General features: G+C 43.9%; 6 non-coding genes across 6 annotated transcripts; all 6 read right to left on the bottom strand.

Moving 5' to 3' along the window:
* Window positions 1-4553: 4553 nt before the first annotated feature.
* TRNAE-UUC (transfer RNA glutamic acid (anticodon UUC)) lies at window positions 4554-4625 on the bottom strand. Its single transcript has one exon. It is a non-coding gene; the product is annotated as a tRNA-Glu (tRNA).
* Window positions 4626-7512: 2887 nt separating this feature from the next.
* TRNAE-UUC (transfer RNA glutamic acid (anticodon UUC)) lies at window positions 7513-7584 on the bottom strand. The gene has a single exon. It is a non-coding gene; the product is annotated as a tRNA-Glu (tRNA).
* Window positions 7585-10470: 2886 nt separating this feature from the next.
* On the bottom strand, window positions 10471-10542 carry TRNAE-UUC (transfer RNA glutamic acid (anticodon UUC)). Its single transcript has one exon. It is a non-coding gene; the product is annotated as a tRNA-Glu (tRNA).
* Window positions 10543-13430: 2888 nt separating this feature from the next.
* On the bottom strand, window positions 13431-13502 carry TRNAE-UUC (transfer RNA glutamic acid (anticodon UUC)). Its single transcript has one exon. It is a non-coding gene; the product is annotated as a tRNA-Glu (tRNA).
* A 2886-nt stretch (window positions 13503-16388) lies between these two features.
* TRNAE-UUC (transfer RNA glutamic acid (anticodon UUC)) lies at window positions 16389-16460 on the bottom strand. Its single transcript has one exon. It is a non-coding gene; the product is annotated as a tRNA-Glu (tRNA).
* A 2888-nt stretch (window positions 16461-19348) lies between these two features.
* TRNAE-UUC (transfer RNA glutamic acid (anticodon UUC)) lies at window positions 19349-19420 on the bottom strand. The gene has a single exon. It is a non-coding gene; the product is annotated as a tRNA-Glu (tRNA).
* Between the last annotated feature and the right edge of the window lie 2145 nt (window positions 19421-21565).

Raw genomic sequence — 21565 nt, 5'->3', positions numbered from 1 at the left:
GCCAGTTTTTTATTCATTTATGTGCTAATACTGTTCAGCATCAGGATGTGATGTCGAAGGAGACTGGTGGAGAGCGCCGAAGTCTCTGGTATTTCAAAACAAAACTAGAGACCTTTTCACACTCATATACTGCTCCAGGCAGATCTTCCACTGCAAATGCAAGTTATATGAGTCCAGCTGAAAACTGTTTAATTTTGGGTACTTGCTTTAGTCAAATGTTACCATTTGCAACTCACAAAAAAAAAGCAAAGGGCAATTCCATACATTAACACTTTGGTAAAGTCGTTCTTTCACACCGTACATTTCCGTAAGTTTCTCTCTCCTTGTAAGTTATCCGGTGTGAAGGCCAAGTGGAGTCAGGTCCACACTGTGCATCTTACAGTTGTGTAGCCAGAGTAGAGAGGTGTCCACACAGACACAGGACGTAGACAACACCTATGTGTAGCATCAAGTGTCCCCAGCAACGCCTATAGAATAATGTATAGATGCCCCCAAACCGCAGAAACCACGAGGGGAATGAAAAGAGGAAGAGACGGGTTATGTCAGAGATACAAATGGTTTCCTGCTCAAGACCTGCAATAAATTTAAACAAAAGTATTATTACAAACATTCCAGGTCCTACCGATATTGGAACCCAGATTGCTGGATTCAGAGTCCAGAGTGCTAATCATTACACGATGGAACCAACGTCCACGATCGTCAACCCTAGGAGTCCTGAAGCAGTGTCAGTCACCACCTACTGTCTATCGCTTGAATTCGTTCACACTGTAAATCAAACATGACAAATCCAACAGCACAACTAAAATGTGTATTTCACAAGTAATAACATAAAAACAGAAATATACTTTTGCTGATGCAGAAACAAAGAAAACGTCTCGTCTGATTCTTCGAAATCTCCATTTAGCATGGCCCCTTAACTAACCACCAAGAGTCTTTGCACGGCTGGGAACCTTTGTAAAAGAGTCAGTGGGTCACTGTGAATGCAGCAGATCTTCACCCCTGTATTTCTTACAAAGAAGCAGAGTTTTATTCCAGGTACAGGAGGCATCTCTGGTGTCTGATACTACCGGTAGTGTTCAGCCTACCCTCTCTGAGAGAGCAGCAGTGAGGGTACAAAGCACACTGGTTGCAAAATGTGGACACTGCAAACAACAGCTGCAATATCACAGATGATATAAAACACATAAAGTACTCAAGTCTTATACTAGATACAACACAGCAGGGAAATCATGTCATAAAACAAATGATGAACCCACAGTATGGAAGGGGCAGGTAATAAAATGCGAATTTCCCATGGTGGGACCACAGTCAATTGCTGCCTTCTTCTCTGTGCCCCGGTCTCTTTATATAATCTGTACTTTTTGTTGTGCAATAAAAGAAAAACAAGGAATAACCCTTCATAGTATTAATGTACAGGTCGAGGGCTGGGGAGAGAGGGCAGTAGATCTGGGGGTCGGTGTAAACCTCTGACGGCATTAGATGGAAGCAGAAGACAAAGCAAGTGACATTTATTAAGACTTTAGGTGCATTTAGGTTTATAGAAAAAAACTGAGAAAGATTAAAATGTCTGAGTAGTGAAAACAAATAAATGGAGTTCCCATATCGGGAGTTGAACCCGGGCCGCCTGGGTGAAAACCAGGAATCCTAACCGCTAGACCATATGTGAACTGTGAACTTGTCATACAGCTCAGTGTATGTGAGGTGTCTCCTAGGTCACATTGCATTCCGTACACTGAGAGTTATATTCTTCTTCTCAGTAGTACACAATCAATTGGGGTAACAGACACTTCACTTCTGACAAAAGAGAAGGAATGACCAGAAGTCATCATTTCTGCCACAACCTGTAGGTCTCATTATTTACAACCTTAGAGCTTCTACACATACACAGAGCCCAGGACACGGAGGACACCAGCAGTCCCTGCATTCACTATTACTAACCCCTCCCCTTGAGCCAGACAAAGCCACGCCCCATCCGTAGGACACTCCTGGGTTTCCTCACCAGACTGATGGCCCCACAGACCCCTCTCCAGTTATCTTCCAGCTGCTTCCTTGACGACACTCCCCTGCACCTGTCACAGGCTCCAGGCTGCCCTCCTGGGGCTCGAGTTATACTCCTTCTCTATCTACTAACAGCACCGACTCCAGTCCTGACACTGGATTGGTTCAAACAGAGAAGAAACAGCTCAGAAGTAGTCTGTGTTGTTCCCAGGTACCTGCATCTTCACAGAGTGACTGCCAGGGGGCAGCACAGCCAAAGCACTCACAGCCCACAAGGCTACAAATCATCAATCGGATGTCAGCAGCCTTGTCAGAGGCGCAGAGACTAGTAATTCCACAATATTTTGGGACAGCAGAGGAAGAAGCAAGTGCTGAGCTGAAGTGGTCACTGCTGTTTTGTCACAACACCAGACATATGTTCTTAAAAGCATGGAAGCGCACATTCTTAGGCATTCTCGGTCGTCTTCTCCCTTTCTGACATTATACCAATTGTATACACCCGAATGGAGAAAAGTTAAAATATAAGGTACTAGGAATATGCGCCAAAGGTAGGCAAATTAAACATTTCAAGTACAAATATTACCATATTTATTGATGTAAAATGTAAACACGTTAGACTGAAAATATGTGTGTGTGTTTACAAAGGATGTCTAAAGTGTATGCTGTGAGGTCAGGTTGCAGTTCACTACTTGCACTTGTGCCTTTCACAAGCGTGAGTACCCAGTTACACTAATGTCTGCTCTGACTTGTTATTCTGAGAGTCATGTGCTAAAGGGGAGCTTCCATCCTACTGTGAGGGACCAGAGTACGAATGCCCCAGGGCACAGGAAGTACACAGTCCTCATTGATACAACTGTGGCCCAGTAACTTCTGACTGCCCTTTGACCCCACAGACTGGCACATATATGTCATCAGACTATAGCACCGTGGTACATATGCACACATGTTCATGTAAACGTCAGCCAGTTTTTTATTCATTTATGTGCTAATACTGTTCAGCATCAGGATGTGATGTCGAAGGAGACTGGTAGAGAGCGCCGAAGTCTCTGGTATTTCAAGACAAAACTAGAGACCTTTTCACACTCATATACTGCTCCAGGCAGATCTTCCACTGCAAATGCAAGTTATATGAGTCCAGCTGAAAACTGTTTAATTTTGGGTACTTGCTTTAGTCAAATGTTACCATTTGCAACTCACAAAAAAAAAGCAAAGGGCAATTTCATACATTAACACTTTGGTAAAGTCGTTCTTTCACACCGTACATTTCCGTAAGTTTCTCTCTCCTTGTAAGTTATCCGGTGTGAAGGCCAAGTGGAGTCAGGTCCACACTGTGCATCTTACAGTTGTGTAGCCAGAGTAGAGAGGTGTCCACACAGACACAGGACGTAGACAACACCTGTGTGTAGCATCAAGTGTCCCCAGCAACGCCTATAGAATAATGTATAGATGCCCCCAAACCGCAGAAACCACGAGGGGAATGAAAAGAGGAAGAGACGGGTTATGTCAGAGATACAAATGGTTTCCTGCTCAAGACCTGCAATAAATTAAAACAAAAGTATTATTACAAACATTCCAGGTCCTACCGATATTGGAACTCAGATTGCTGGATTCAGAGTCCAGAGTGCTAATCATTACACGATGGAACCAACGTCCACGATCTTCAACCCTAGGAGTCCTGAAGCAGTGTCAGTCACCACCTACTGTCTATCGCTTGAATTCGTTCACACTGTAAATCAAACATGACAAATCCAACAGCACAACTAAAATGTGTATTTCACAAGTAATAACATAAAAACAGAAATATAGTTTTGCTGATGCAGAAACAAAGAAAACGTCTCGTCTGATGCTTCGAAATCTCCATTTAGCATGGCCCCTTAACTAACCACCAAGAGTCTTTGCACGGCTGGGAACCTTTGTAAAAGAGTCAGTGGGTCACTGTGAATGCAGCAGATCTTCACCCCTGTATTTCTTACAAAGAAGCAGAGTTTTATTCCAGGTACAGGAGGCATCTCTGGTGTCTGATACTACCGGTAGTGTTCAGCCTACCCTCTCTGAGAGAGCAGCAGTGAGGGTACAAAGCACACTGGTTGCAAAATGTGGACACTGCAAACAACAGCTACAATATCACAGATGATATAAAACACATAAAGTACTCAAGTCTTATACTAGATACAACACAGCAGGGAAATCATGTCATAAAACAAATGATGAACCCACAGTATGGAAGGGGCAGGAAATAAAATGCGAATTTCCCATGGTGGGACCACAGTCAATTGCTGCCTTCTTCTCTGTGCCCCGGTCTCTTTATATAATCTGTACTTTTTGTTGTGCAATAAAAGAAAAACAAGGAATAACCCTTCATAGTATTAATGTACAGGTCAAGAGCTGGGGAGAGAGGGCAGTAGATCTGGGGGTCGGTGTAAACCTCTGACGGCATTAGATGGAAGCAGAAGACAAAGCAAGTGACATTTATTAAGACTTTAGGTGCATTTAGGTTTATAGAAAAAAATTGAGAAAGATTAAAATGTCTGAGTAGTGAAAAAAAAAAAATGGAGTACCCATACCGGGAGTTGAACCCGGGCCCCCTGGGTGAAAACCAGGAATCCTAACCACTAGACCATATGGGAACTGTGAACTCATCATACAGCTCAGTGCATGTGAGGTGTCTCCTAGGTCACACTGCATTCCGTACACTGAGAGTTATATTCTTCTTCTCAGTAGTACACAATCAATTGGGGTAACAGACACTTCATTTCTGACAAAAGAGAAGGAATGACCAGAAGTCATCATTTCTGCCACAACCTGTCAGGTTTCATTATTTACAACCTTAGAGCTTCTACACCTACACAGAGCCCAGAACACGGAGGACAGCAGCAGTCCCTGCATTCACTATTACTAACCCCTCCCCTTGAGCCAGACAAAGCTACGCCCCATCCGTAGGACACTCCTGGGTTTCCTCACCAGACTGATGGCCCCACAGACCCCTCTCCAGTTATCTTCCAGCTGCTTCCTTGACGACACTCCCCTGCACCTGTCACAGGCTCCAGGCTGCCCTCCTGGGGCTCGAGTTATACTCCTTCTCTATCTACTAACAGCACCGACTCCAGTCCTGACACTGGATTGGTTCAAACAGAGAAGAACAGCTCAGAAGTAGTCTGTGTTGTTCCCAGGTACCTGCATCTTCACAGAGTGACTGCCAGGGGGCAGCACAGCCAAAGCACTCACAGCTCACAAGGCTACAAATCATCAATCGGATGTCAGCAGCCTTGTCAGAGGCGCAGAGACTAGTAATTCCACAATATTTTGGGACAGCAGAGGAAGAAGCAAGTGCTGAGCTGAAGTGGTCACTGCTGTTTTGTCACAACACCAGACATATGTTCTTAAAAGCATGTAAGCGCACATTCTTAGGCATTCTCGGTCGTCTTCTCCCTTTCTGACATTATACCAATTGTATACACCCGAATGGAGAAAAGTTCAAATATAAGGTACTAGGAATATGCGCCAAAGGTAGGCAAATTAAACATTTCAAGTACAAATATTACCATATTTATTGATGTAAAATGTAAACAAGTTAGACTGAAAATATGTGTGTGTGTTTACAAAGGATGTCTAAAGTGTATGCTGTGAGGTCAGGTTGCAGTTCACTACTTGCACTTGTGCCTTTCACAAGTGTGAGTACCCAGTTACACTAATGTCTGCTCTGACTTGTTATTCTGAGAGTCATGTGCTAAAGGGGGGCTTCCACCCTAGTTTGAGGGACCAGAGTACGAATGCCCCAGGGCACAGGAAGTACACAGTCCTCGTTGATACAACTGTGGCCCAGTAACTTCTGACTGCCCTTTGACCCCACAGACTGGCACATATATGTCATCAGACTATAGCACCGTGGTACATATGCACACATGTGCATGTACACGTCAGCCAGTTTTTTATTCATTTATGTGCTAATACTGTTCAGCATCAGGATGTGATGTCGAAGGAGACTGGTGGAGAGCGCCGAAGTCTCTGGTATTTCAAAACAAAACTAGAGACCTTTTCACACTCATATACTGCTCCAGGCAGATCTTCCACTGCAAATGCAAGTTATATGAGTCCAGCTGAAAACTGTTTAATTTTGGGTACTTGCTTTAGTCAAATGTTACCATTTGCAACTCACAAAAAAAAAGCAAAGGGCAATTCCATACATTAACACTTTGGTAAAGTCGTTCTTTCACACCGTACATTTCCGTAAGTTTCTCTCTCCTTGTAAGTTATCCGGTGTGAAGGCCAAGTGGAGTCAGGTCCACACTGTGCATCTTACAGTTGTGTAGCCAGAGTAGAGAGGTGTCCACACAGACACAGGACGTAGACAACACCTGTGTGTAGCATCAAGTGTCCCCAGCAACGCCTATAGAATAATGTATAGATGCCCCCAAACCGCAGAAACCACGAGGGGAATGAAAAGAGGAAGAGACGGGTTATGTCAGAGATACAAATGGTTTCCTGCTCAAGACCTGCAATAAATTAAAACAAAAGTATTATTACAAACATTCCAGGTCCTACCGATATTGGAACTCAGATTGCTGGATTCAGAGTCCAGAGTGCTAATCATTACACGATGGAACCAACGTCCACGATCGTCAACCCTAGGAGTCCTGAAGCAGTGTCAGTCACCACCTACTGTCTATCGCTTGAATTCGTTCACACTGTAAATCAAACATGACAAATCCAACAGCACAACTAAAATGTGTATTTCACAAGTAATAACATAAAAACAGAAATATACTTTTGCTGATGCAGAAACAAAGAAAACGTCTCGTCTGATTCTTCGAAATCTCCATTTAGCATGGCCCCTTAACTAACCACCAAGAGTCTTTGCACGGCTGGGAACCTTTGTAAAAGAGTCAGTGGGTCACTGTGAATGCAGCAGATCTTCACCCCTGTATTTCTTACAAAGAAGCAGAGTTTTATTCCAGGTACAGGAGGCATCTCTGGTGTCTGATACTACCGGTAGTGTTCAGCCTACCCTCTCTGAGAGAGCAGCAGTGAGGGTACAAAGCACACTGGTTGCAAAATGTGGACACTGCAAACAACAGCTGCAATATCACAGATGATATAAAACACATAAAGTACTCAAGTCTTATACTAGATACAACACAGCAGGGAAATCATGTCATAAAACAAATGATGAACCCACAGTATGGAAGGGGCAGGTAATAAAATGCGAATTTCCCATGGTGGGACCACAGTCAATTGCTGCCTTCTTCTCTGTGCCCCGGTCTCTTTATATAATCTGTACTTTTTGTTGTGCAATAAAAGAAAAACAAGGAATAACCCTTCATAGTATTAATGTACAGGTCAAGGGCTGGGGAGAGAGGGCAGTAGATCTGGGGGTCGGTGTAAACCTCTGACGGCATTAGATGGAAGCAGAAGACAAAGCAAGTGACATTTATTAAGACTTTAGGTGCATTTAGGTTTATAGAAAAAAACTGAGAAAGATTAAAATGTCTGAGTAGTGAAAAAAAATAAATGGAGTTCCCATACCGGGAGTTGAACCCGGGCCGCCTGGGTGAAAACCAGGAATCCTAACCGCTAGACCATATGTGAACTGTGAACTTGTCATACAGCTCAGTGTATGTGAGGTGTCTCCTAGGTCACACTGCATTCCGTACACTGAGAGTTATATTCTTCTTCTCAGTAGTACACAATCAATTGGGGTAACAGACACTTCACTTCTGACAAAAGAGAAGGAATGACCAGAAGTCATCATTTCTGCCACAACCTGTAGGTCTCATTATTTACAACCTTAGAGCTTCTACACATACACAGAGCCCAGGACACGGAGGACACCAGCAGTCCCTGCATTCACTATTACTAACCCCTCCCCTTGAGCCAGACAAAGCCACGCCCCATCCGTAGGACACTCCTGGGTTTCCTCACCAGACTGATGGCCCCACAGACCCCTCTCCAGTTATCTTCCAGCTGCTTCCTTGACGACACTCCCCTGCACCTGTCACAGGCTCCAGGCTGCCCTCCTGGGGCTCGAGTTATACTCCTTCTCTATCTACTAACAGCACCGACTCCAGTCCTGACACTGGATTGGTTCAAACAGAGAAGAAACAGCTCAGAAGTAGTCTGTGTTGTTCCCAGGTACCTGCATCTTCACAGAGTGACTGCCAGGGGGCAGCACAGCCAAAGCACTCACAGCCCACAAGGCTACAAATCATCAATCGGATGTCAGCAGCCTTGTCAGAGGCGCAGAGACTAGTAATTCCACAATATTTTGGGACAGCAGAGGAAGAAGCAAGTGCTGAGCTGAAGTGGTCACTGCTGTTTTGTCTCAACACCAGACATATGTTCTTAAAAGCATGTAAGCGCACATTCTTAGGCATTCTCGGTCGTCTTCTCCCTTTCTGACATTATACCAATTGTATACACCCGAATGGAGAAAAGTTAAAATATAAGGTACTAGGAATATGCGCCAAAGGTAGGCAAATTAAACATTTCAAGTACAAATATTACCATATTTATTGATGTAAAATGTAAACAAGTTAGACTGAAAATATGTGTGTGTGTTTACAAAGGATGTCTAAAGTGTATGCTGTGAGGTCAGGTTGCAGTTCACTACTTGCACTTGTGCCTTTCACAAGCGTGAGTACCCAGTTACACTAATGTCTGCTCTGACTTGTTATTCTGAGAGTCATGTGCTAAAGGGGAGCTTCCATCCTAGTTTGAGGGACCAGAGTACGAATGCCCCAGGGCACAGGAAGTACACAGTCCTCATTGATACAACTGTGGCCCAGTAACTTCTGACTGCCCTTTGACCCCACAGACTGGCACATATATGTCATCAGACTATAGCACCGTGGTACATATGCACACATGTTCATGTAAACGTCAGCCAGTTTTTTATTCATTTATGTGCTAATACTGTTCAGCATCAGGATGTGATGTCGAAGGAGACTGGTGGAGAGCGCCGAAGTCTCTGGTATTTCAAGACAAAACTAGAGACCTTTTCACACTCATATACTGCTCCAGGCAGATCTTCCACTGCAAATGCAAGTTATATGAGTCCAGCTGAAAACTGTTTAATTTTGGGTACTTGCTTTAGTCAAATGTTAGCATTTGCAACTCACAAAAAAAAGCAAAGGGCAATTTCATACATTAACACTTTGGTAAAGTCGTTCTTTCACACCGTACATTTCCGTAAGTTTCTCTCTCCTTGTAAGTTATCCGGTGTGAAGGCCAAGTGGAGTCAGGTCCACACTGTGCATCTTACAGTTGTGTAGCCAGAGTAGAGAGGTGTCCACACAGACACAGGACGTAGACAACACCTGTGTGTAGCATCAAGTGTCCCCAGCAACGCCTATAGAATAATGTATAGATGCCCCCAAACCGCAGAAACCACGAGGGGAATGAAAAGAGGAAGAGACGGGTTATGTCAGAGATACAAATGGTTTCCTGCTCAAGACCTGCAATAAATTAAAACAAAAGTATTATTACAAACATTCCAGGTCCTACCGATATTGGAACTCAGATTGCTGGATTCAGAGTCCAGAGTGCTAATCATTACACGATGGAACCAACGTCCACGATCCCCAACCCTAGGAGTCCTGAAGCAGTGTCAGTCACCACCTACTGTCTATCGCTTGAATTCGTTCACACTGTAAATCAAACATGACAAATCCAACAGCACAACTAAAATGTGTATTTCACAAGTAATAACATAAAAACAGAAATATAGTTTTGCTGATGCAGAAACAAAGAAAACGTCTCGTCTGATGCTTCGAAATCTCCATTTAGCATGGCCCCTTAACTAACCACCAAGAGTCTTTGCACGGCTGGGAACCTTTGTAAAAGAGTCAGTGGGTCACTGTGAATGCAGCAGATCTTCACCCCTGTATTTCTTACAAAGAAGCAGAGTTTTATTCCAGGTACAGGAGGCATCTCTGGTGTCTGATACTACCGGTAGTGTTCAGCCTACCCTCTCTGAGAGAGCAGCAGTGAGGGTACAAAGCACACTGGTTGCAAAATGTGGACACTGCAAACAACAGCTACAATATCACAGATGATATAAAACACATAAAGTACTCAAGTCTTATACTAGATACAACACAGCAGGGAAATCATGTCATAAAACAAATGATGAACCCACAGTATGGAAGGGGCAGGAAATAAAATGCGAATTTCCCATGGTGGGACCACAGTCAATTGCTGCCTTCTTCTCTGTGCCCCGGTCTCTTTATATAATCTGTACTTTTTGTTGTGCAATAAAAGAAACACAAGGAATAACCCTTCATAGTATTAATGTACAGGTCAAGAGCTGGGGAGAGAGGGCAGTAGATCTGGGGGTCGGTGTAAACCTCTGACGGCATTAGATGGAAGCAGAAGACAAAGCAAGTGACATTTATTAAGACTTTAGGTGCATTTAGGTTTATAGAAAAAAACTGAGAAAGATTAAAATGTCTGAGTAGTGAAAAAAAAAAAATGGAGTACCCATACCGGGAGTTGAACCCGGGCCCCCTGGGTGAAAACCAGGAATCCTAACCACTAGACCATATGGGAACTGTGAACTCATCATACAGCTCAGTGCATGTGAGGTGTCTCCTAGGTCACACTGCATTCCGTACACTGAGAGTTATATTCTTCTTCTCAGTAGTACACAATCAATTGGGGTAACAGACACTTCACTTCTGACAAAAGAGAAGGAATGACCAGAAGTCATCATTTCTGCCACAACCTGTCAGGTTTCATTATTTACAACCTTAGAGCTTCTACACATACACAGAGCCCAGGACACGGAGGACAGCAGCAGTCCCTGCATTCACTATTACTAACCCCTCCCCTTGAGCCAGACAAAGCTACGCCCCATCCGTAGGACACTCCTGGGTTTCCTCACCAGACTGATGGCCCCACAGACCCCTCTCCAGTTATCTTCCAGCTGCTTCCTTGACGACACTCCCCTGCACCTGTCACAGGCTCCAGGCTGCCCTCCTGGGGCTCGAGTTATACTCCTTCTCTATCTACTAACAGCACCGACTCCAGTCCTGACAATGGATTGGTTCAAACAGAGAAGAAACAGCTCAGAAGTAGTCTGTGTTGTTCCCAGGTACCTGCATCTTCACAGAGTGACTGCCAGGGGGCAGCACAGCCAAAGCACTCACAGCCCACAAGGCTACAAATCATCAATCGGATGTCAGCAGCCTTGTCAGAGGCGCAGAGACTAGTAATTCCACAATATTTTGGGACAGCAGAGGAAGAAGCAAGTGCTGAGCTGAAGTGGTCACTGCTGTTTTGTCACAACACCAGACATATGTTCTTAAAAGCATGTAAGCGCACATTCTTAGGCATTCTCGGTCGTCTTCTCCCTTTCTGACATTATACCAATTGTATACACCCGAATGGAGAAAAGTTCAAATATAAGGTACTAGGAATATGCGCCAAAGGTAGGCAAATTAAACATTTCAAGTACAAATATTACCATATTTATTGATGTAAAATGTAAACAAGTTAGACTGAAAATATGTGTGTGTGTTTACAAAGGATGTCTAAAGTGTATGCTGTGAGGTCAGGTTGCAGTTCACTACTTGCACTTGTGCCTTTCACAAGTGTGAGTACCCAGTTACACTAATGTCTGCTCTGACTTGTTATTCTGAGAGTCATGTGCTAAAGGGGGGCTTCCACCCTAGTTTGAGGGACCAGAGTACGAATGCCCCAGGGCACAGGAAGTACACAGTCCTCGTTGATACAACTGTGGCCCAGTAACTTCTGACTGCCCTTTGACCCCACAGACTGGCACATATATGTCATCAGACTATAGCACCGTGGTACATATGCACACATGTGCATGTACACGTCAGCCAGTTTTTTATTCATTTATGTGCTAATACTGTTCAGCATCAGGATGTGATGTCGAAGGAGACTGGTGGAGAGCGCCGAAGTCTCTGGTATTTCAAAACAAAACTAGAGACCTTTTCACACTCATATACTGCTCCAGGCAGATCTTCCACTGCAAATGCAAGTTATATGAGTCCAGCTGAAAACTGTTTAATTTTGGGTACTTGCTTTAGTCAAATGTTACCATTTGCAACTCACAAAAAAAAAGCAAAGGGCAATTCCATACATTAACACTTTGGTAAAGTCGTTCTTTCACACCGTACATTTCCGTAAGTTTCTCTCTCCTTGTAAGTTATCCGGTGTGAAGGCCAAGTGGAGTCAGGTCCACACTGTGCATCTTACAGTTGTGTAGCCAGAGTAGAGAGGTGTCCACACAGACACAGGACGTAGACAACACCTGTGTGTAGCATCAAGTGTCCCCAGCAACGCCTATAGAATAATGTATAGATGCCCCCAAACCGCAGAAACCACGAGGGGAATGAAAAGAGGAAGAGACGGGTTATGTCAGAGATACAAATGGTTTCCTGCTCAAGACCTGCAATAAATTAAAACAAAAGTATTATTACAAACATTCCAGGTCCTACCGATATTGGAACTCAGATTGCTGGATTCAGAGTCCAGAGTGCTAATCATTACACGATGGAACCAACGTCCACGATCGTCAACCCTAGGAGTCCTGAAGCAGTGTCAGTCACCACCTACTGTCTATCGCTTGAATTCGTTCACACTGTAAATCAAACATGACAAATCCAACAGCACAACTAAAATGTGTATTTCACAAGTAATAACATAAAAACAGAAATATACTTTTGCTGATGCAGAAACAAAGAAAACGTCTCGTCTGATTCTTCGAAATCTCCATTTAGCATGGCCCCTTAACTAACCACCAAGAGTCTTTGCACGGCTGGGAACCTTTGTAAAAGAGTCAGTGGGTCACTGTGAATGCAGCAGATCTTCACCCCTGTATTTCTTACAAAGAAGCAGAGTTTTATTCCAGGTACAGGAGGCATCTCTGGTGTCTGATACTACCGGTAGTGTTCAGCCTACCCTCTCTGAGAGAGCAGCAGTGAGGGTACAAAGCACACTGGTTGCAAAATGTGGACACTGCAAACAACAGCTGCAATATCACAGATGATATAAAACACATAAAGTACTCAAGTCTTATACTAGATACAACACAGCAGGGAAATCATGTCATAAAACAAATGATGAACCCACAGTATGGAAGGGGCAGGTAATAAAATGCGAATTTCCCATGGTGGGACCACAGTCAATTGCTGCCTTCTTCTCTGTGCCCCGGTCTCTTTATATAATCTGTACTTTTTGTTGTGCAATAAAAGAAAAACAAGGAATAACCCTTCATAGTATTAATGTACAGGTCAAGGGCTGGGGAGAGAGGGCAGTAGATCTGGGGGTCGGTGTAAACCTCTGACGGCATTAGATGGAAGCAGAAGACAAAGCAAGTGACATTTATTAAGACTTTAGGTGCATTTAGGTTTATAGAAAAAAACTGAGAAAGATTAAAATGTCTGAGTAGTGAAAAAAAATAAATGGAGTTCCCATACCGGGAGTTGAACCCGGGCCGCCTGGGTGAAAACCAGGAATCCTAACCGCTAGACCATATGTGAACTGTGAACTTGTCATACAGCTCAGTGTATGTGAGGTGTCTCCTAGGTCACACTGCATTCCGTACACTGAGAGTTATATTCTTCTTCTCAGTAGTACACAATCAATTGGGGTAACAGACACTTCACTTCTGACAAAAGAGAAGGAATGACCAGAAGTCATCATTTCTGCCACAACCTGTAGGTCTCATTATTTACAACCTTAGAGCTTCTACACATACACAGAGCCCAGGACACGGAGGACACCAGCAGTCCCTGCATTCACTATTACTAACCCCTCCCCTTGAGCCAGACAAAGCCACGCCCCATCCGTAGGACACTCCTGGGTTTCCTCACCAGACTGATGGCCCCACAGACCCCTCTCCAGTTATCTTCCAGCTGCTTCCTTGACGACACTCCCCTGCACCTGTCACAGGCTCCAGGCTGCCCTCCTGGGGCTCGAGTTATACTCCTTCTCTATCTACTAACAGCACCGACTCCAGTCCTGACACTGGATTGGTTCAAACAGAGAAGAAACAGCTCAGAAGTAGTCTGTGTTGTTCCCAGGTACCTGCATCTTCACAGAGTGACTGCCAGGGGGCAGCACAGCCAAAGCACTCACAGCCCACAAGGCTACAAATCATCAATCGGATGTCAGCAGCCTTGTCAGAGGCGCAGAGACTAGTAATTCCACAATATTTTGGGACAGCAGAGGAAGAAGCAAGTGCTGAGCTGAAGTGGTCACTGCTGTTTTGTCTCAACACCAGACATATGTTCTTAAAAGCATGTAAGCGCACATTCTTAGGCATTCTCGGTCGTCTTCTCCCTTTCTGACATTATACCAATTGTATACACCCGAATGGAGAAAAGTTAAAATATAAGGTACTAGGAATATGCGCCAAAGGTAGGCAAATTAAACATTTCAAGTACAAATATTACCATATTTATTGATGTAAAATGTAAACAAGTTAGACTGAAAATATGTGTGTGTGTTTACAAAGGATGTCTAAAGTGTATGCTGTGAGGTCAGGTTGCAGTTCACTACTTGCACTTGTGCCTTTCACAAGCGTGAGTACCCAGTTACACTAATGTCTGCTCTGACTTGTTATTCTGAGAGTCATGTGCTAAAGGGGAGCTTCCATCCTAGTTTGAGGGACCAGAGTACGAATGCCCCAGGGCACAGGAAGTACACAGTCCTCATTGATACAACTGTGGCCCAGTAACTTCTGACTGCCCTTTGACCCCACAGACTGGCACATATATGTCATCAGACTATAGCACCGTGGTACATATGCACACATGTTCATGTAAACGTCAGCCAGTTTTTTATTCATTTATGTGCTAATACTGTTCAGCATCAGGATGTGATGTCGAAGGAGACTGGTGGAGAGCGCCGAAGTCTCTGGTATTTCAAGACAAAACTAGAGACCTTTTCACACTCATATACTGCTCCAGGCAGATCTTCCACTGCAAATGCAAGTTATATGAGTCCAGCTGAAAACTGTTTAATTTTGGGTACTTGCTTTAGTCAAATGTTAGCATTTGCAACTCACAAAAAAAAGCAAAGGGCAATTTCATACATTAACACTTTGGTAAAGTCGTTCTTTCACACCGTACATTTCCGTAAGTTTCTCTCTCCTTGTAAGTTATCCGGTGTGAAGGCCAAGTGGAGTCAGGTCCACACTGTGCATCTTACAGTTGTGTAGCCAGAGTAGAGAGGTGTCCACACAGACACAGGACGTAGACAACACCTGTGTGTAGCATCAAGTGTCCCCAGCAACGCCTATAGAATAATGTATAGATGCCCCCAAACCGCAGAAACCACGAGGGGAATGAAAAGAGGAAGAGACGGGTTATGTCAGAGATACAAATGGTTTCCTGCTCAAGACCTGCAATAAATTAAAACAAAAGTATTATTACAAACATTCCAGGTCCTACCGATATTGGAACTCAGATTGCTGGATTCAGAGTCCAGAGTGCTAATCATTACACGATGGAACCAACGTCCACGATCCCCAACCCTAGGAGTCCTGAAGCAGTGTCAGTCACCACCTACTGTCTATCGCTTGAATTCGTTCACACTGTAAATCAAACATGACAAATCCAACAGCACAACTAAAATGTGTATTTCACAAGTAATAACATAAAAACAGAAATATAGTTTTGCTGATGCAGAAACAAAGAAAACGTCTCGTCTGATGCTTCGAAATCTCCATTTAGCATGGCCCCTTAACTAACCACCAAGAGTCTTTGCACGGCTGGGAACCTTTGTAAAAGAGTCAGTGGGTCACTGTGAATGCAGCAGATCTTCACCCCTGTATTTCTTACAAAGAAGCAGAGTTTTATTCCAGGTACAGGAGGCATCTCTGGTGTCTGATACTACCGGTAGTGTTCAGCCTACCCTCTCTGAGAGAGCAGCAGTGAGGGTACAAAGCACACTGGTTGCAAAATGTGGACACTGCAAACAACAGCTACAATATCACAGATGATATAAAACACATAAAGTACTCAAGTCTTATACTAGATACAACACAGCAGGGAAATCATGTCATAAAACAAATGATGAACCCACAGTATGGAAGGGGCAGGAAATAAAATGCGAATTTCCCATGGTGGGACCACAGTCAATTGCTGCCTTCTTCTCTGTGCCCCGGTCTCTTTATATAATCTGTACTTTTTGTTGTGCAATAAAAGAAACACAAGGAATAACCCTTCATAGTATTAATGTACAGGTCAAGGGCTGGGGAGAGAGGGCAGTAGATCTGGGGGTCGGTGTAAACCTCTGACGGCATTAGATGGAAGCAGAAGACAAAGCAAGTGACATTTATGTGCATTTTAGGTGCATTTAGGTTTATAGAAAAAAACTGAGAAAGATTAAAATGTCTGAGTAGTGAAAAAAAAAAAATGGAGTTCCCATACCGGGAGTTGAACCCGGGCCGCCTGGGTGAAAACCAGGAATCCTAACCGCTAGACCATATGGGAACTGTGAAATCATCGTACAGCTCAGTGTATGTGAGGTGTCTCCTAGGTCACACTGCATTCCGTACACTGAGAGTTATATTCTTCTTCTCAGTAGTACACAATCAATTGGGGTAACAGACACTTCACTTCTGACAAAAGAGAAGGAATGACCAGAAGTCATCATTTCTGCCACAACCTGTCAGGTCTCATTATTTACAACCTTAGAGCTTCTACACATACACAGAGCCCAGGACACGGAGGACAGCAGCAGTCCCTGCATTCACTATTACTAACCCCTCCCCTTGAGCCAGACAAAGCCACGCCCCATCCGTAGGACACTCCTGGGTTTCCTCACCAGACTGATGGCCCCACAGACCCCTCTCCAGTTATCTTCCAGCTGCTTCCTTGACGACACTCCCCTGCACCTGTCACAGGCTCCAGGCTGCCCTCCTGGGGCTCGAGTTATACTCCTTCTCTATCTACTAACAGCACCGACTCCAGTCCTGACACTGGATTGGTTCAAACAGAGAAGAAGCAGCTCAGAAGTAGTCTGTGTTGTTCCCAGGTACCTGCATCTTCACAGAGTGACTGCCAGGGGGCAGCACAGCCAAAGCACTCACAGCCCACAAGGGTACAAATCATCAATCGGATGTCAGCAGCCTTGTCAGAGGCGCAGAGACTAGTAATTCCACAATATTTTGGGACAGCAGAGGAAGAAGCAAGTGCTGAGCTGAAGTGGTCACTGCTGTTTTGTCACAACACCAGACATATGTTCTTAAAAGCATGTAAGCGCACATTCTTAGGCATTCTCGGTCGTCTTCTCCCTTTCTGACATTATACCAATTGTATACACCCGAATGGAGAAAAGTTAAAATATAAGGTACTAGGAATATGCGCCAAAGGTAGGCAAATTAAACATTTCAAGTACAAATATTACCATATTTATTGATGTAAAATGTAAACAAGTTAGACTGAAAATATGTGTGTGTGTTTACAAAGGATGTCTAAAGTGTATGCTGTGAGGTCAGGTTGCAGTTCACTACTTGCACTTGTGCCTTTCACAAGCGTGAGTACCCAGTTACACTAATGTCTGCTCTGACTTGTTATTCTGAGAGTCATGTGCTAAAGGTGGGCTTCCACCCTAGTTTGAGGGACCAGAGTACGAATGCCCCAGGGCACAGGAAGTACACAGTCCTCATTGATACAATTGTGGCCCAGTAACTTCTGACTGCCCTTTGACCCCACAGACTGGCACATATATGTCATCAGACTATAGCACCGTGGTACATATGCACACATGTGCATGTACACGTCAGCCAGTTTTTTATTCATTTATGTGCTAATACTGTTCAGCTTCAGGATGTGATGTCGAAGGAGACTGGTAGAGAGCGCCAAAGTCTCTGGTATTTCAAGACAAAACTAGAGACCTTTTCACACTCATATACTGCTCCAGGCAGATCTTCCACTGCAAATGCAAGTTATATGAGTCCAGCTGAAAACTGATTAATTTTGGGTACTTGCTTTAGTCAAATGTTACCATTTGCAACTCACAAAAAAAAAGCAAAGGGCAATTTCATACATTAACACTTTGGTAAAGTCGTTCTTTCACACCGTACATTTCCGTAAGTTTCTCTCTCCTTGTAAGTTACCCGGTGTGAAGGCCAAGTGGAGTCAGGTCCACACTGTGCATCTTACAGTTGTGTAGCCACAGTAGAGAGGTGTCCACACAGACACAGGACGTAGACAACACCTCTGTGTAGCATCAAGTGTCCCCAGCAACGCCTATAGAATAATGTATAGATGCCCCCAAACCGCAGAAACCACGAGGGGAATGAAAAGAGGAAGAGACGGGTTATGTCAGAGATACAAATGGTTTCCTGCTCAAGACCTGCAATAAATTTAAACAAAAGTATTATTACAAACATTCCAGGTCCTACCGATATTGGAACTCAGATTGCTGGATTCAGAGTCCAGAGTGCTAATCATTACACGATGGAACCAACGTCCACGATCCTCAACCCTAGGAGTCCTGAAGCAGTGTCAGTCACCACCTACTGTCTATCGCTTAAATTCGTTCACACTGTAAATCAAACATGACAAATCCAACAGCACAACTAAAATGTGTATTTCACAAGTAATAACATAAAAACAGAAATATACTTTTGCTGATGCAGAAACAAAGAAAACGTCTCGTCTGATGCTTCGAAATCTCCATTTAGCATGGCCCCTTAACTAACCACCAAGAGTCTTTGCACGGCTGGGAACCTTTGTAAAAGAGTCAGTGGGTCACTGTGAATGCAGCAGATCTTCACCCCTGTATTTCTTACAAAGAAGCAGAGTTTTATTCCAGGTACAGGAGGCATCTCTGGTGTCTGATACTACCGGTAGTGTTCAGCCTACCCTCTCTGAGAGAGCAGCAGTGAGGGTAAAAAGCACACTGGTTGCAAAATGTGGACACTGCAAACAACAGCTACAATATCACAGATGATATAAAACACATAAAGTACTCAAGTCTTATACTAGATACAACACAGCAGGGAAATCATGTCATAAAACAAATGATGAACCCACAGTATGGAAGGGGCAGGTAATAAAATGCGAATTTCCCATGGTGGGACCACAGTCAATTGCTGCCTTCTTCTCTGTGCCCCGGTCTCTTTATATAATCTGTACTTTTTGCTGTGCAATAAAAGAAAAACAAGGAATAACCCTTCATAGTATTAATGTACAGGTCAAGAGCTGGGGAGAGAGGGCAGTAGATCTGGGGGTCGGTGTAAACCTCTGACGGCATTAGATGGAAGCAGAAGACAAAGCAAGTGACATTTATTAAGACTTTAGGTGCATTTAGGTTTATAGAAAAAAACTGAGAAAGATTAAAATGTCTGAGTAGTGAAAAAAAAAAAATGGAGTACCCATACCGGGAGTTGAACCCGGGCCCCCTGGGTGAAAACCAGGAATCCTAACCACTAGACCATATGGGAACTGTGAACTCATCATACAGCTCAGTGCATGTGAGGTGTCTCCTAGGTCACACTGCATTCCGTACACTGAGAGTTATATTCTTCTTCTCAGTAGTACACAATCAATTGGGGTAACAGACACTTCACTTCTGACAAAAGAGAAGGAATGACCAGAAGTCATCATTTCTGCCACAACCTGTCAGGTTTCATTATTTACAACCTTAGAGCTTCTACACATACACAGAGCCCAGGACACGGAGGACAGCAGCAGTCCCTGCATTCACTATTACTAACCCCTCCCCTTGAGCCAGACAAAGCTACGCCCCATCCGTAGGACACTCCTGGGTTTCCTCACCAGACTGATGGCCCCACAGACCCCTCTCCAGTTATCTTCCAGCTGCTTCCTTGACGACACTCCCCTGCACCTGTCACAGGCTCCAGGCTGCCCTCCTGGGGCTCGAGTTATACTCCTTCTCTATCTACTAACAGCACCGACTCCAGTCCTGACAATGGATTGGTTCAAACAGAGAAGAAACAGCTCAGAAGTAGTCTGTGTTGTTCCCAGGTACCTGCATCTTCACAGAGTGACTGCCAGGGGGCAGCACAGCCAAAGCACTCACAGCCCACAAGGCTACAAATCATCAATCGGATGTCAGCAGCCTTGTCAGAGGCGCAGAGACTAGTAATTCCACAATATTTTGGGACAGCAGAGGAAGAAGCAAGTGCTGAGCTGAAGTGGTCACTGCTGTTTTGTCACAACACCAGACATATGTTCTTAAAAGCATGTAAGCGCACATTCTTAGGCATTCTCGGTCGTCTTCTCCCTTTCTGACATTATACCAATTGTATACACCCGAATGGAGAAAAGTTCAAATATAAGGTACTAGGAATATGCGCCAAAGGTAGGCAAATTAAACATTTCAAGTACAAATATTACCATATTTATTGATGTAAAATGTAAACAAGTTAGACTGAAAATATGTGTGTGTGTTTACAAAGGATGTCTAAAGTGTATGCTGTGAGGTCAGGTTGCAGTTCACTACTTGCACTTGTGCCTTTCACAAGCGTGAGTACCCAGTTACACTAATGTCTGCTCTGACTTGTTATTCTGAGAGTCATGTGCTAAAGGGGGGCTTCCACCCTAGTTTGAGGGACCAGAGTACGAATGCCCCAGGGCACAGGAAGTACACAGTCCTCATTGATACAACTGTGGCCCAGTAACTTCAGACTGCCCTTTGACCCCACAGACTGGCACATATATGTCATCAGACTATAGCACCGTGGTACATATGCACACATGTGCATGTACACGTCAGCCAGTTTTTTATTCATTTATGTGCTAATACTGTTCAGCATCAGGATGTGATGTCGAAGGAGACTGGTGGAGAGCGCCGAAGTCTCTGGTATTTCAAGACAAAACTAGAGACCTTTTCACACTCATATACTGCTCCAGGCAGATCTTCCACTGCAAATGCAAGTTATATGAGTCCAGCTGAAAACTGTTTAATTTTGGGTACTTGCTTTAGTCAAATGTTACCATTTGCAACTCACAAAAAAAAAGCAAAGGGCAATTTCATACATTAACACTTTGGTAAAGTCGTTCTTTCACACCGTACATTTCTGTAAGTTTCTCTCTCCTTGTAAGTTATCCGGTGTGAAGGCCAAGTGGAGTCAGGTCCACACTGTGCATCTTACAGTTGTGTAGCCAGAGTAGAGAGGTGTCCACACAGACACAGGACGTAGACAACACCTGTGTGTAGCATCAAGTGTCCCCAGCAACGCCTATAGAATAATGTATAGATGCCCCCAAACCGCAGAAACCACGAGGGGAATGAAAAGAGGAAGAGACGGGTTATGTCAGAGATACAAATGGTTTCCTGCTCAAGACCTGCAATAAATTAAAACAAAAGTATTATTACACACATTCCAGGTCCTACCGATATTGGAACTCAGATTGCTGGATTCAGAGTCCAGAGTACTAATCATTACACGATGGAACCAACGTCCACTATCCTCAACCCTAGGAGTCCTGAAGCAGTGTCAGTCACCACCTACTGTCTATCGCTTGAATTCGTTCACACTGTAAATCAAACATGACAAATCCAACAGCACAACTAAAATGTGTATTTCACAAGTAATAACATAAAAACAGAAATATACTTTTGC

This window comes from Pleurodeles waltl, unplaced genomic scaffold (genome assembly GCF_031143425.1).
Source record: "Pleurodeles waltl isolate 20211129_DDA unplaced genomic scaffold, aPleWal1.hap1.20221129 scaffold_39, whole genome shotgun sequence".
NCBI lineage: Eukaryota > Metazoa > Chordata > Amphibia > Caudata > Salamandridae > Pleurodeles > Pleurodeles waltl.
This window is presented reverse-complemented; position numbering and strand designations above follow the sequence as displayed.